This window comes from Peromyscus leucopus, chromosome 8a (assembly GCF_004664715.2).
Source record: "Peromyscus leucopus breed LL Stock chromosome 8a, UCI_PerLeu_2.1, whole genome shotgun sequence".
Lineage (NCBI taxonomy): Eukaryota > Metazoa > Chordata > Mammalia > Rodentia > Cricetidae > Peromyscus > Peromyscus leucopus.
In genome coordinates this window covers 44,990,265-45,006,783 of record NC_051085.1, presented here as the reverse complement: position 1 = coordinate 45,006,783, position 16,519 = coordinate 44,990,265, and the positions used below count along the sequence as shown (strand labels likewise).

The following is a 16,519-nucleotide window of genomic DNA, read 5'->3' as shown; positions in this document are numbered from 1 at the left end:
CCCCACCTCTCCCCTCCCCCTCTCCCCTCCCCCACCTCTTCTCTTGCTGTTCCACATTCTCTAGTTGTTCTCCTGGTCCCAGAAGGCTCTGGAGGTGATAGGATATTTGTGTTTCTGGCTCTCTCTGACCGCCCCCAGCTCTCCCCTCAGCTGTCCACAGGGCTCATGATTTCCTTCACTTCCTTTAGGCCATGGTTCATCTGTCATCTTCTTTGTATTTTCTAGGCTATCCATCCATTTTTTTTTTTTCCGAGACAGGGTTTCTCTGTGTCATTTTGGAGCCTGTCCTGGAACTCACTCTGTAGACCAGGCTGTCCTGGAACTCAGAGATTTGCCTGGCTCTGCCTCCCAAGTGCTGGGATTAAAGGTGTGTGCCATCACTGCCCAGCTATCCATCCAATTTTTACTTGCTCTCTAGACCCAATGTATTTCCTATTTTGCATTATTTTTAACATTTTTCCTCCTTGACTATTATTTCCACTGCATACATTACATCTGTGTGTCTGGTTCTAAAACTCCAGCTTAATCCAAGCATAAGAAGAGAAGTTCTCTGTTGTATTTTCAGCTCTAGGATGGTACTTGAAAAGATTTGCTTAATGATGGAATACAAAATTTTAAGGTGAAATTTAGATTCCTTTAGAACTTTGAAGGTTTCTGTCGTGGGACTTCTTTTCTCCATTTGAGAGCATCATGGGCATGCCATTCCTCACCACACCATCCTCCTTGTTCTTGGAATGTTGTGGTGCCCTGCCTGTATTCATCTTCCTCTCACCCACTGGCTTTCATATCTTAAATCTGTAGACATCTCTTAAGCTCTGATGCTCTTCCTTGGAAGAACTCTGTTTGTTATTGAGAACTTTTATCATTTAATGTGTTTCCTCTCATTTAAATGAAGCCTTTGTGGAAACCAGGGAGCAAAATGAACCTATAGTTTCACCACCAGATTGAAGGCCAGTCACTGTGAGATAATTTTAGTTCTATGAGTCAGATGGTATACTCAAGGATCTATGGGACTCTAACACATAGTTATAAATAATGAAACCTTTGTGGATGACTTTGATGATGGTGTCTAAGACATGCTGTGAAGTTAGTCCCTGCTATTTTTTAATACTTCGTAAATCAGGGAGCTAGAGGATAACTTCACAGAGGGAGGAGCTGAGATAGTGCCTCCTAGAAATAGAAATGTACATACAAATATACTACAGAGTCTTAGTTTTGTTTCTGGTCAAAATGTTCAGTGTCTTCATTTATTGTTCTATCATTGTGAAGAGACACCATGATCAAGGCAACTCTTAAAACATTTACTTAGGCCTTACTTACAGTTTTAGAGGGTTACTCCATGATCGTCAAGGTAGGGAACAGACAGGGATGGCCCTGGAGCCAAAGCTAAGAGCTTTATATCCTGATCTGCTGGTAGCAGACAGAAAGACAGACAGACAGACAGACAGACAAACACACACACAGATAAGAGAGAGAGACAGAGAGAGAGACAGGGAGACAGAGAGAGACACACAGAGAGAGACAGAAAGACACAGAAACAGAGACAAAGACTGGGCCTGGTGTGAGCTTTGGAAACCTCAAATCTCACCCCCCAGTGACACACCTATTCCAACAAGGCCACACCTCTTAATCCTTCCCAAACAGTTCCACTAACTGGGGGCCAAGCATTCAAACATATGAACTTTTGTGGGCCATCTCAGTTAAACCACCACATTCAGTTTTTTTTTTTTTTTCTGCTATAACAAAATATTCCAGGCTAGTAGGCTAGTAGATTATAAATAACAAATATTTGTTCCTTACAATTCTGGAGACCAAAAGGTCAAGATTAACTGGCTGGCCTGGAGTCTACTGAGGGTCTGTTTCCTAGTTTATGTACGATGATCTTCTTGCTGGGCCCTCTCATAGTCAAGGGAGAGCCAGCTCTCTGGGCCTCCTCTGTAAGAACACCAATCGCATACACATGGGTTCTGACTCATGACTTAATCTCTTCTCACAGGTCCACCTCTAAATACCATCATAGTGAGGTTACGTTTCCACATATGGATTTGAGTGACATACTCAACCCAGGTGAAGTTCTTGTGAAATCATTCTACTGAGGTAGCTTTTCAAGTTCATTGAGTCTCCAAAGTTTTTACCAATAGCTTAATAAAAATGTGTCCTTTTTTTCCTGTTTCCCCAAAATATTATTTTTAACACACTTTTTAAATGACATTTTGATCATGAGGTGTGGAGTATATTGGCTTGTAAGCTATTGTTGTGATATATTTGTATACTGTGTGAAAGTATATTGCTGTGATTGGTTTAATAAAGAGCTGAATGGCCAATAGCTAGGCAGGAAGAGGTTAGGTGGGATTTCGGGGGACAGAGAGGACTCTGGGAAGAAGAGAGACACAAGAAGACACGGAGAAAGCAGGATGGGTGGTATATGACTTAATTCCATGCTTGTTTCTCACATGTTGTGATTAGGTAGGACATTATTATTATTTTTTTATTGAAATTGCAAGACCTTGCAGCCACCTTCCAGCCTATATGCCAACTTCCTTCTTAGAGATGAATTGGTGATGACTGTCAAGTTCTCAGGTCCATGATCTGACATAGGCTTGCTGTGTGTGCTCAGTGATGCCTATGAAAGGGTCAGATTTCCTTCCCAGGGTGGGTCTGTTTATGATTTCCCTACTGGATGATTCTTCCTTCTGGACTGATATTTGACTTGACGGGTGCAACTTGAGTTTGGATATAGTTTTATGTATCATGGCAGGAAGCCATCTGCGATAGATCCTTTTAGTTGTCCCTTCCTGGAATTCATACTTTGTAACCCCCAGCTCTCTAGTGCGGCAGGCTAGACCAAGTGGCTCATTTGTAATCCACGCAGTATAGGGAACGTAGCGTCTAGGATCACATCGCAGAAGTGACTTCTGTTCCACTCTTGTCTTGCCACTTCAATCATTCCATGGCAGCCAGTTGCCATGTCGCAGCCTGGAAAGGGGCCATGGGAGAGGGAGCTGAGGTTGGCTTGAAGGCAATGATCATCGAATTGAGGCCTTCAGTCCCACAGCTCATGAGACACTGAATTCTACCAGCAACCACATGAGTGATCTTGGAAGAAGTTACTTTCACCATTGAGACTGGAGGTGGTTGCTCCTCTTGACATCACCTAGCTTGAACATCGCTAGCCAGAGGAGCTGGTGAAACTGGGCTCTGAGTCCTCAGAAGCTCCGAGTCCATAGGAACTACATGATACTTGGTATTTGTTAGTTGAAGCCATTAAGCAGAGAAGGATAAATGCCGGCTTGGGCATGGTTTGTGAATATCAGTACTGAGAAGTGGTGGGTCATTATGAGGTGGGGCCTACTAGAAAGTGTGTAGGCACACACGTGTGTGGGTGGGGGAAGTAGGGACACCAGGGGGTGACAATCGTTGTCTTGTCTATCACTCTTCACTTTATTATTATTTTTGAGACAGGGTCTCTTACTGAACCTGCAACTTAGCGATAGTTAAGATTGATTATCCAGGGAGCTCAGGGGATCTATTTGTCCCCACGTCTCGCCACACAGTGCTTGGGTGGCAGACGTGCTTCTGTGGTGTTGTGCTTAGTTTCTTATGTGCGTGTTGCGGATCCAGACTCTGGTCCTCATGTGTGCACGGCTGGTACATTACTGACCAAGTCATCTCCCCAGCAGAAGACTTAACTGTTTAAGAACAGCTTTAATCCAGTTCATCGCTACTTTCTCTTCAATGGATCCCAAAAGGCTGGGAGAGAAGCGATGGAAATGTAGGAATGATTGAATCTAAACATGATAGAATGTGATGTCAGAACCCAACATGCTGTCAGATCCATCTGAAGTTGGAGTTACAGGTGGCTGTGGGTCGCCTGAGGTGAATGCTGGGAGTTGAACTTCAGTCCTCTGCAAGAGCGGTGTTTGCTCGTGACAGCTGAGCCGTTTCTCCACCCAACATGGCAAGAGAAGCTTTGCCTGTACTGCCATCCTCATGCCCACGAATTGCCTCCCCAACAGGAAGGTAAAACCAGGGAGGGTTTCATCCATGTGTTCCGGAAAGGAGCACACTGAGTGGTCTTCTGTGATAAATGAAGTCAGGCAGATGGGACATGCCTGCTTTGATGTTCTGTATCCAGGAGGGTTTCAACAAGAACAAGAAGGAAGACACACAGAATTGAGGAAGTAGAGATGACACTTCCCCTTCTTTTGAAATAGCCTTATTTTCTGGCTCGCTTCTAAGGGTAGTTTGGTGTGGGCTGAGCCTCCAGGGCTGTGGATACTTGGAGTGGAATCTTCAGTCTTGACCTTCAACTATTATGAGCTTTCTGAATTCGGGGATCCAGAGGCAGCTCTTGGATTGGCTCTCTTTATATTGCATGTAAGTAAAGTCACTCTGACTGATACAGAAACAGTTGCTGGGTGATACGAAGGTACTCTTTGACGGTCTTTAGAACAGCCAGGTCTGAAAACGGGCTCTTGGGATGTGGAGTTGGCTCTGCTTTTCCTAAGCACATGGCTCTGAAGCACAGTGCGGCAGGCCTCTCATGCTGCCAGAGCTGTGAGGAGGAGAGTTGTGCATCTGCTGTTTCTTCTCTTCTTGCTGCCGGAGGCTTGCACTGAGAGTCGCTTGGTCTGCAGCCCGGGGTTTGATTTAGAAACGCTCACTTCAGCATTTGTTTGAGTCCTGAAAGGTTCATTTGGGGAAATGCTCTGTGACCCCCACATTAGAGAAAGTGTGCTCTTTGTGGAGAATTCTCCTTTACATGCAGGCAACTGGAGGGGATTTTGCTTTTAGATGTAGGTCATAGGCTAGACAGAACATCTCTGGTTGGAAAGCTAGGGCTAGGTGTTGCTGATTCAAAGGCTTTTTACAGAGGACATAGGAAGTGCTCAGCTTTCCTTCTTTGAGTACATGTAAAAAAGTTTACAATTTAATTATAGAGGCAGATTTATAGCCCATTAAGGCATCTTTGCCTGCAGTAGTGGACTTTATTAGACTTAAGTAGCCTGTGAGTTCCTAGTCCAAACCTAGGCAGAGTATAGTAGTAGGTAGAATCCGGTTCCTATGTGGTGACTTGTTTTACATGGAAGGTGGAAACAGAATGGTTTTTTCTTTCTTTGCTCATATCATACAAGTGTGGGTGCAAAGTTTTGTTGGTGTGCTTACTGTTTAATCTACCCTTTATCCCTTTTATCTACTGTACTTATATACCAGGTATCTTTTCCGTAGAAGGTCCGCGTGTGAACATTTCAGGCAAATTGCATTCAGCAAATGCTCATCATCAGAACGTGGAAATAGGAAGTTCTTTCCTGCGGTAGCTTGCTGTGGCAACAAGAGATAAGAAATTACTTCATGGCTATTGCCTGAGACTTTCCTTTTGACTTGTGAGTCCTTCTTGAGCAGATCACTTCTGCTTTCCATGCAGCTTGGAGGTCAGGCCGTGTGAGCGGGCCGCTGAAGCACAGTGGGCTGATGATTTGCTAGTAGGTGTGATATTTAAATAGTGGGTGTGTATGTGTGAAGAAAATTCTAAAACATACGATCTGTTTGCAAACAGGGCCACTGGCCATATACCTTTAAGGCTACGAAGAATGACTTTTACGACATAGGCTCTCAGTGATATTTGTTGGATGAATGAATGATTATGATGGTTCGTAAAGGTCACGGAAGGTAGACATTCTTTCTGTTACCCAGGCAACTGAGACAGTAACAGTCAGAGGAGGTTAGGTTGAAGCAGGCCAGAATCTGAAAGTGTGAGGGGAGAAAAGATGCGCAGAAATTTGAGGATAAAAGGGTCAGAACAGTAGGAGGAGAGGAGGAGGTAATAATATATAGATGGTGGCAGTGACAGCGGAGATGCAGGAGGAGGCGATGTAGACACGGTAGCTGTTCCAGGACAGTAGAGGTGACGATGATTGTAGAGATGGTGGAGGCGATGGTGGTAGTGATGGATGATATGATAGGTGACACCTAGGTGATTATTACCCAGGTTACACTTCTCGGCAACAGAGGTGGGAGTAGAGGTGGTGGGGGTAAGTGGAGGTCTTGGAAGAGGTGATCACAGAGAGGGTAGAGATGACCACAGAGGTAACGGAGCAGGTGAAGTGGGGGCGGTAGAGATTGTGGTAGTGAGAGTGGAAGCAGTGGAGGAGAGATGGTGGAGGCCACAGCAGAGATGATGGAGGTGATAGAGAGACAGTAATGGTGACGGTGGAGGAGATGATAGAGAAGACAGTGGTGGTCGGAGTGGTATTGGTGGAAACCGTGGGCATGCTGTTGGAATGACGGTGGTGAAGGTGATGGCATCATGATATAACCAGAAAGACATAGTGTGGGGTCAGGCACACCTGCTCAAAATCTATATCCACCACTGACTGTCTCTATGAACCACAAGCCACTGTTCTTTTTGAGCTGTGTAAGAATTTGAAATGGGCCAGGCAGTGGTGGCGGCGCACACCTTTAATCCCAGCACTCAGGAAGCAGAGGCAGGCAGATCTCTGTGAGTTCAAGGCCTGTTCTACAAAGTGAGTTCCAGGAAAGGCGCAAAGCTACACAGAGAAACCCTGTCTCAAAAAACCCAAAAAAACCAAAAACAACAACAACAACAAAAAGAAAAAAAAAAAAAGAAATTGAAATGGGATGATAAAGTGCCTGCCCATGACACAGGGCTTCTCCAAGTTGCAGCCATCAGGGTGTTTTCTTCAGTGTTCAGGTCATCACACCCATATCTAGGAATTGACGACCTTTTCTCGTTCCTGCTTTCTCCTGTTTTCTGTTCCCTAAGATGGACTTGTGTCTTTTCAAGAGTCCTTGCTGTTGCTGTGGTCTGAATGATGCCTGTGAACCTTTCATGGCTGCTCAGTGCCCATCTGGGATCTCTTGGGAGGTGATGAGGAGGTGGAAGCCAGGGTCAAGGAACAAGCCCTTGTTCCTTTCACCCATATGAGGACACATGGCCCTATCTATAGACACTCAGCCCACATCAGGTACCAAACCTGATGGCTGGTGTCTTGATCTTGAACTTCTTCTTAGCCTCTATGACCCTGAGAGGTTAATTTCTGTTGCTCATAAGTCACTTCATTTATGCATTTCTCTGACAGGGGGAGCAGACCAAGGTAGCCATTTATTAAACAAAAACATATTAGCTAGAAGTCTGTTAATGTGTCCAAGCCTGCTAATATCAACAGTAAAATGATATTTTGGGAATATTATCATACAATGCTTAAAAAAACAGGAGCAAAGCCGGGCGGTGGTAGCGCATGCCTTTAATCCCAGCACTTGGGAGGCAGAGGCAGGTGGAGCTCTGTGAGTTCGAGGCCAGCCTGGTCTACAGAGCGAGATCCAGGACAGGCACCAAAACTACACAGAGAAACCCTGTCTCAAAAAACAAACAAACAAACAAACAAACAAACAAAAAACAGGAGCAGGACTTTTTAAATTAAATAAAAAGACTACAGAGGAGAAAGACTGAGGTGAGATACACTAAACTATATGAAGAGTGGGTTTATAGCTGATGGCTATTTTTGTTTTGTGTTTTTTTTTTCAAAGCTTTTTATTAGTGAAACATACTTGCCATAACAATCTAAAAGCAAAATAGGTGTCACATGAAAATAAATGACCAAAATCTTAGCCCTTTTTGAGTCCTCTGTTAAAGGTAAAACACAATCAGCTTTCAGGGATGCTGTGTTCATGGGTCACTGCGATCTCAGAAAAGACTCTGAGTTATGGTGTTTAGTTTTCGTGGGGGATCCCCTTAGAGATTAGGGCTGGTGCAGAGTCATGTGTCTGCTCTCAAATGAGAACAATCAAGTCAGACTCCATCTGGGGCCGTCTGGGTTGATTAATTCCTAGACTCACATGAAAATGGGTTATTTTTTCCTGAATGACTGCAGTGAATGGCTTTCTAGCAAGTTCAAGAGTTAGTTCAGTAGTTTATAGCTCTTGGTTAAGTTTAGATTTTCACACATGAAGATGACTCGATTTCATAGGGAATATTGATAGTGATATCCTATCATCTAGGATACTTGGGGAGAGGGTAAAAATACCTTTTTGAGGAGTCAATGCGTTTTTGTTAGTGAGATCTTGTCAGGCTGGGGAGATGGCTCGGTGGACAAAGTGTTTGCTATGTAAGCATGAAGACACGGGTTCAGATCCCTAGGACTCATGTAAAAGCCAGGTGAGGGAGCGTGAGCGCTGGCCTGTAACTTCTGTCCTGGGTAGAGGACTCAGGCAGATGCTGGGGCTTCACTGTCCAGACAGTCTTGCTGAAATGATGAGCTCCACGTTCAGGGAGAGACCCTGCCTCAAAAAATAAAGTACGGAGTGGTAGAGGAAGACTCCTGACATCAACCTCTGGCCTCCACATGGACCTGCTTGCACAGGTGAATGCATTGCCTGCCCGTGAGCCTGCACAGATATGCACACACATACACATGTGCGTGCACACACAGAAGCAAAAAAATTGCCCCTGTCATCTCATTGAGCCATTGTGCCACGGTGGAGTCTGTCATTAGAGACTTAGCCAGAATGGAGTATTTTAACTTGTAGGTATTAAGGAATCTCCGGCGTTTGTCACAGAGACCAGTGAATGAGACAGTCGGCCGAGGAAGAGGTGAAGGGCTAAACAAAACTTATCGAAGACTCCCCTCCTAAATTGACACAGGCATAGAAGTCATTAAAAGACAAAACATAAAAAAAAAAAACAAAACAACCCCCCCCAACTTCATGCTAAACTAGAATACAGATGAGGTTTTCAAAAAAAAAAAAAAAAAAAAAAAGCTGGACAAGAATGAGTAGCTCTTTACTGAAAACTTCAGGTTAGTATAATAGTTAACTATAATTGTCAGTTCGACACAACTTAGAACCACCTGGAAAGAGCCTCAATGAGGGGGGTCTATGCTGGGTGGGCCTATGAGCATGTCTGTAGAGCATTGTCTTAAGTTAATTGGTCTTGATGACACAGCCCACTGTGGGTGGAAGCATTCTCTACACAGGGGGTCCTGAGGTGTAATGAGAGCAAAGAGCTCTAGTAGACCATAGTAAAGCAAGCGAGCATGTGTGCCTCTGTTTCTTTCTGCTCTTGACTGTGGATGTGATGTGACTACTTCTCTCAAGCTCTTGATTCTGTGATTTCCCTGAAATGATGGACTGTAACCTGGAGTTGTTAGCTGAAACCAACCTTTTCTCCCACAAAGTTGTAGCTCTGAGCTACAGATGAGGCACTGGACTGCACAATCAAGTTTTCTCATTTATAAGACCTGAGATAAACATACCTCGCCAATTTGTTTTATTGTGTGGATCAAATGAACAAAGTAAATAAACGCTAGAGAAACCTGAAAAAAAGAAAAAAAATGCTAAAAACCAAAGAAGTCTTTCCATTTTAATTCATTAAAAAAAAAATCATATAGAGACTCAACTGGGATGTAAGAATTCTGTTAGGAAAAAAAATTAGGTGTGTGTGTGTGTGTGTGTACACGCTGTGGACTGAATGGTTCCCTTCTCTCAAAACCACGTGCTAGCATCTTATGCCAAGTCTCTTAGAATGTGCTCTTACTTGGAAGTACAGTAGTTGGGGATGTAATTAGCTAGGTGAAGTTGGGGTCACACTGCAGTAGTGGGGTGTCCCAATCAAAGAAGACTAGCGTCCTTATCAGATGATGACCCATGGAAGCAGATGTGCAGGCTGTCACGTGGGGATGAGGCCAAGGAGCAGAGTGACTCAACTGCAAGCCAAGAAGGCCAGCTACCCTCAAAGTTGGAAAGAAGTGAGAAGAGTCTCTGCAGGTCTCAGAGGACCCACAGCCCCACTGGCACCTCTACTCCAGACTCCTGGCCTCTAGAACTGCAAGAGAGGAAGTTTTGGCTGTTTGAGCAATTTAGTTTGTGTTTTTGTTCACACAGCCCAGGGAAACCCACAGAGGATGGAACAAGAATACCGATAATTTCAAGTGGTAGTCATAAACCCATCTGTATGGCTGGCAAGAACTTGCAGGGACCGGATCCAAAAATGACTCATTTCTCTGACTGTAACCTGTGGCACTGGGCCTTGGTAGACTCAGTTCACCATTGAATGGGGTGAAGAAAGACAAAACAATGAAACACATTTACAGAATGAAAAGTGGGCTATTGTGACAACTGTAAAGGGCATCCTTTCATAAATGGAGCTGACTAGGAAGCTTGGATTGTGGTGCCACTAGGGTCATGGGCTAGACATAGAACACCAGTCTCTATTTGGGAGGACATCATTTATTCTCTCAAGCTGTACGCTGTACTTTCAAATGTGAATTGAAAAGTGAGGTGCTATGATGGCACTTGGTTCCAAATACAAAAAAAATTAAAATGTTTATTTTTTACACCTTTTATTTATATGTGCCTGTGAGAGAGAGAGAGAGAGAGAGAGAGAGAGAGAGAGAGAGAGAGAGAGAGAGAGAGAGAGAGAGAGAGAGAGAGAGAGAGAAGGAAGCAACTGGTAGGAGTCAGGGATCAACTGGCAGGCACCAGTTTTCTCTTTCCCTCCTGTGAACCCCAGGGACTGAACTCAGGTCCTCAGGCTTGTCCGAAAGCCCCTTTGTTTCCTGAGCCCTCTTGCTGGCTTTCCAAACAGAAAGCTGAAGCTTTTAACTTGAGCATGTGGCTGCCAGAGATTTCCCAACTGATGCATGCTGGATCCTCACAGTACTTATTTCCTACAGTTGCTGATCACTTCTGGACATACACTTAGTTTGGTACTTAAATAGAGGTTTTAGTGACAGCCTCCATAGCTAAGATTTCCAGCACATTCTTGGGTTCCTCTGCAACCTAGGAGTCTCCTCCTTTCAGCAGGATTTAAATTACCCTACTTCCTTTACCACACTTATTACTAGCAGAGCCACAGACTTGGAATGGGAAGACATCATTGCAGAAAGCTAGTTCATCGAATCTATGCAAAACTACAATTGTTTACTCTGCCTCTTGAATTCCCCTTCTCTCTCCCTTCTCCCCCCCTTCTCCCCTTCCTTGTCTTTTGTCTCTGTCTCTTCCTTCTTTCCCTCCCCTCTTTCCCCTCCCCCTCCCTTCGGCCTTTCCTCCTTCTTCCCTTCTTTCTTTTTTGGGGATGAGAGCTAAAACCAGGGCTTCTTTTTTTCTTTCTTTTTTTTTTTTTTTTTTTTTTTTTTTTTTTTTACTTTTTATTTGTTTGGGGACAGGGTCTCACTAAGGTGCCTGGACTGGTCTTAAACTGACTGTGTAGTCTAGACAGGCCTCAAACTAACACATAATCCTCCTGTTTCAGCAACCCTCCAGCCCCTGCACCCCACCCCCACTCCCCAGGAGCTGGGATTGCAAGCCTATGCTATCAGGCTAAGCTTCGATGTCTTTCAACTTGTTATAAATATTATATAATCTGCTTTGAAATATTTACTGGGAATTGGTGACTGGATAGATTCTTTCCTGTTTAAACAGGATAGAATTATTATTTTTTGGTGAGGAAGGAAACTGCGTTCTTAGGAGGTTTTTTTTTTTTTTTTTTTTTTTGTGTGTGTGTGTTGTTGTTCTGGATACCTGATGTCAGAAAGAAACAGAGTATTTAGCCACTTGTATGCAAACATCTTATAGCTGGGTTGAAGATGGCAGTGATGCTCTGTAGGTAAATAGACAACAGATAATACTGAGTGTTGGTGTAAGTAGAGACATCCAGACCTCTCAGAAGGGGATCAACTCGAAACACTCTTTGGGAGTCTCAACATTCTTTACTCTGCTGAAAATGTGCAGGAATTCTACACAAAGTACCACAAGTCACTCAAAAGACGCTTGGGTGACGTATAAAGTTGTGTTTTAAGGAGGAAACCTTGATTTCTTTGAAATAAAAAACATCTTAAAAACCACTTGAAAACATAAAACCATACATTTTAGACTCCTCATGGCTATCCTGTTTGGATAGCTCAGACCAGAAATGTCGCAATGTTTTTAATGGACTGATGGGAGTATATGCAGTTGTATCAATTTCTTAGACATAATGAGAGATTCTGTTAAAGTAGAAAATTAATGATTGCGACAGGAACATTCTATTCATTCGTTCAGTGTGCAGGTCATTTATGACAGCTATGTTCTTTCCATTCACGAAGAGCCTGGAGCATGTGGTATAAAGACTTTACTTTGTAGTCCCTTGTTAGGTCATAAATCCCTAACCTCTCTACACATCTTGACCAAAGATCTAAAGAATGGATTTCCTTTGTAAGCATGAAAGTTCACTTATGAGCATGTAATGTTTACTGAGCGCTTATGGCCTCTCTAATATTTCCCAGGGAACTCTTTAGGTGTCTCATTGAAACAGAATGGCAAACTCACCTTGGCAATCTCTTTGCAGCCATGTAGATGACCATGGTCTCATTTGAGCCAGGTCCTCTGACAGCTGCTCCGTCTAAAAAGAAGGACCCGAACTTGAACTACTTTGTAAACAAGGTCAGTATTATCCAGCTAGAGCTGGGTTTTACTTTGGAGCACAGCCTCAGATTCTTTTGCACTTGAATTTTCAACTTGATTAATCAAGCAGGGCAGCTTTGCCTAAGTCCTGGGGACTTGTCGAGCAAGGATTGAACTGGGCACTAGAGCGCTACTTAGTTTGATTTTGTGAACGCCAGCAAACATTCCAAAGTTATGTGCCGATCAGTTGTCTAGAGAGCAGGAGCAGACCCCCTGGCCTTTCTGAGCTGAGAAGCCAGCACACAGAATCACTTCAGAGTCACCACAGTTGAGTAAGTGCCCCAGCAGGTGAGACTCAGCAACTGTGGACTCCCTGGTGAGTGGTTTTGCTTTTCAGTTGCTGAAGCTGGTGTTATTAGGCTCCTAGATGTGGGGTTTGTTCATTTTCCACTCTGCTTTCAGTCATTCTGTATGCTGTACACAAGAGAGCCTTCCCTCCTGGACTGACTTGTAAGGTTGGGTGTCATCATGTTCTTTCTTTTTTCCTTCCTTCCTTCCTTCCTTCCTTCCTTCCTTCCTTCCTTCCTTCCTTCCTTCCTCCCTCCCTCCCTCCCTCCCTCCCTCCCTTCCTTCCTTCCTCCCTTCCCCTTTTCTTCTGTGTATGTGCTGTTTCTGTGTCTCTGTGCATGTCCATACACTTGTATGCATGGATAAGATGACCTGCACTCTGAGTGAAAGAATACACTGTTCCTGTCACAATCATTATTATTATTATTTTTTACTTTAACGGACTCTTCCACCATGTCTAAGAAATTGATTCAGCTGCACATACTCCGCATCAGTTCATAAAACTGTTGCAACATTCCCAGAAGTCGCTATTCATGCCAGTGGGTGGATGTCCTTAGGCAGTGAGCTGTCCTGGACAATTTCTGCAACTTTTTGGGCAGTGAGAGCCACCAAGGTGAACCCTAGAGCAAAAGTAGACAGTAGAGTCTAAAGGGGGCTCCCCGTTTCTAGCCAGAGTTCCTCAGCTATAGTCTGCCACATCCCCAGAGATAAACACATTTAATACTGTGGTTATTTCTAAGGTTAAATGACTACCTACTTCCTCCAGGGAAGGTATAAAGTTTTATAGGCATTATCTAGTTTTTTTGACCAGAAAGCTCTAGGAATCACTGTTGCTATTAGCTTGCTGCCTTTCTCTGATGAGAAAACAGGTTCCAAACCGAGAGCCTGGATAAAGATCTCGGAGAAAGAGCAGGGTGAGGATTACAGCACCAATATTTTCACTCTGGAGTCAGAATTTGAGCCTAGGTCTGTTAGACCTCAGGGTTCTGTAATGTCTGTGAGTCGGCTTGCTTGAGCGCCTGACCCGTGACTTGACTTCGATACACCCTGACAAGAATTAGGCAATGACATCGGCAAAGCTTTGTGAGGCCAGGCTCCCTGTAATCCCAGAAGGAAGGAGGGTGACAAACCGTGGGGTCTCTATTAGATGGAATTTCTTCCCGTTATCCCTAATTCTCTCCAGGGTGTCTTCTAGAACTGCCTCAAGATCAGATGGTCAAGACATTGTAGGGTATTTGGGGCAGAACACACACACACACACACACACACACACACACACACACACACACACTTATTTTAGGAAGTTCAACTCAAGGCCTTGTGCATGCTAAGAAGGCACACTATGGCCCTGTATGTTTTTATTGGCATTGACTTCTGACCTTACGGCACACCTATTTAGCAACAAAAGACCTTGCCTCATCTCTATGACTCTCCTAAGCCTCTATCACAGAGTGCCAACTTCTCGCAGGCCCAGAGGGCATTCATGTTGGCTTTCCACTTTATGGTCATATCTGTGACTTAGGGGCCTGTGTGAGATTGGGGAGGGGGGGAGAGCATTTTAATTAGCATAGGAGATGTGCCAATAGAAACAGAGCAGAGCATTCCCATCCTCAGTTCAGTTTGACAAAGGAGAGAAACTCTTTCAAGTTTTCCAAAACGTTTTAACCAGGAGGCTTTGAAACACAGTCATCTAAGATGACCAACATTAGCTTCTTGACACAGGAAACTTAAACAGCAAGGTAACTATTTGTCCTTCAGAGGCTTTCAAAAGAAGGTAAGTTTTCCAAACAATTAAAACATGATCAACAGGTCTGAGGAAGCTCCAGGAAAGACATAAGGGAATTTCTAAGACATAATCCACAATTGCTGATATTTCAGTTGCATTTGTCCTGCATACTTTAAATGGAAGCCACGGCGGGGTTCCTTGTAAGAACCACGGCTTTTAAATACGAGACAAAGGATTTCTTTGTCACGGTCACCTTTGGCCATTTTAGGGTGTAGAAATGCGTCGTCAGCCTTCGGGAATAAACAAGCTCTTCCACTTTCCATTCCCCCAGGGAAGACTAGAAATCAGACACGGATCAAGTGGAGAGGGGCAGAAGGCGGGAAGCCCTCCCACCCCCACCCTTTTCCACAGCTGAACCTGCTTCAGAAGCCTTCTGTAGGAGAAAGTTCTTGGATCGGGTTTCATGGTGCATACACGACAACTTCCCTAGGCAGAGTGTTAGCTGAAAGCGAAGCTATAATTTCCTAAGCCCTGCTGGTCTGTTCAAAGCATGTTTCCCATGCATTGCTGAGGGGTGGGGCAGTGGCATGGATCGGGTCTCCTTTGTGTTTACTTGCTCAGCATTTCGCACTGGTCATTTGTTGCTCTAGCAGCGAGGATTATCCTCAGGAGGAAGTAATCTGGTGGGAATTACTGAGTTTTTGACCTCTTCCAACCACACACGGTCTTTTCACTTTTCACTTGCTTCTGACCAGGGATCTGAGTGTGTGCTCCCTGGGACCGAGGTATGTTCTGGCTTTTCTACAGATGGAAGCCGCAGATTAGCTGGGAGCTGATAAGAACTTTTCACAACACAGAGACGCCACAGTGGGCCAGGAGGGACTCGGGAGTTTGCTGGAGGCAAGCAAATATTTAAAACTGAGACAGTTCATTTGAGTTTAGATCATGTCTTCCTTTGATGTTGAAAAATCTGTTCTCTTCATGACTCTGGAAGCCCTTTCGGGGCACAAGGTCAGCTGATACTGACTGGTGACTGATCTAAGGTGTAGGTGCTTTGCTTACTCATGTGGATAGGTGCCTAAAAACCCCGCCCTTAGTCAATATTTGAAAGACAATTTTTATTTCATTTCACCCCTCAGATTGGAATCTGAGCTGACACTGTGTGTGTGTGTGTGTGTGTGTGTGTGTGTGTGTGTGTGTGTGTGTAGCCCAGTGTCTGGGAATGTTTCACACTCTCCTCTTTGGGGATGTATGCTTTGTTGCCTGGCAGTCTTAATTTTTTTCCTTCCCCTCATGATGCATTTGAATATCCTATTAGTCAATTACCCAACAATCACTGAGGTTCAATGTGGGGATTTGCTCGTTTGGTCTTGTCTATCTGGTGTCCTGTGTGCTTCTTATACCTGTATAGGTTTGTCTTTCCTTAGTTTGGGGAAATTTTCTTCTATCTCATTGAAGACCTGGTCTACACCACTGACTCAGGATTCTTCTCTCTTCTGTGCCTATCATTTGAAGGTTTGGTGTTTTTCAGGATCTCACACATTTGAAACTCTATGTTCCTTTCCTGTGTTCTTAAACTTTTTTTTTTTTTAATTCCTTGTTTATTTGGTCTAGATCCTCAGCTTTATCATCAAGTCCTCATTCATAGTCTATCTTTTGTGTGATTCATTCTACGTTGAAGGCTGTCATTTGGGTTTCTTAGCTGAGTTATTGGGTTTTTCAGTTTCTTCTTCGTTTTAGTTTGAGTTCTCTTCAATGCTTTTCTCTCCTGGTTGGATTCCAACCTCAAGTCCCGGAATGACGTTATCATTCCCACCAGCTTCATGTTTGTGTTTTCGCAGGCTCTTGTTCTCATACGGCTCTGTCTTCTTGTTTGCACTGAGCTGTTCCTTTGTATATTCTTTAAGCTCCTTGAATTTTTTGATGAAGTTTAGAGTTGCTCTTTTTCTTCTCTTTCTTCCTTCCTTTGTTTCTTTCTCTCTCTTCTTTCTTTCTTTCTTTCTTTCTTTCTTTCTTTCTTTCTTTCTTTCTTTCTCTCTCTCTCTC

At 43.9% G+C, this 16,519-nt stretch overlaps 1 protein-coding gene across 1 annotated transcript in view; it reads left to right on the top strand.

Moving 5' to 3' along the window:
- Positions 1 to 4,233: 4,233 nt before the first annotated feature.
- Ipcef1 (interaction protein for cytohesin exchange factors 1) overlaps positions 4,234 to 16,519 on the top strand; it is a 162,728-nt gene continuing 150,442 nt past the window's right edge. The window contains exon 1 of the mRNA XM_028854055.2: positions 4,234 to 4,377. The gene's annotated coding sequence lies outside the window, so the exon portion shown is untranslated. The remainder of the gene's footprint in view (positions 4,378 to 16,519) is intronic.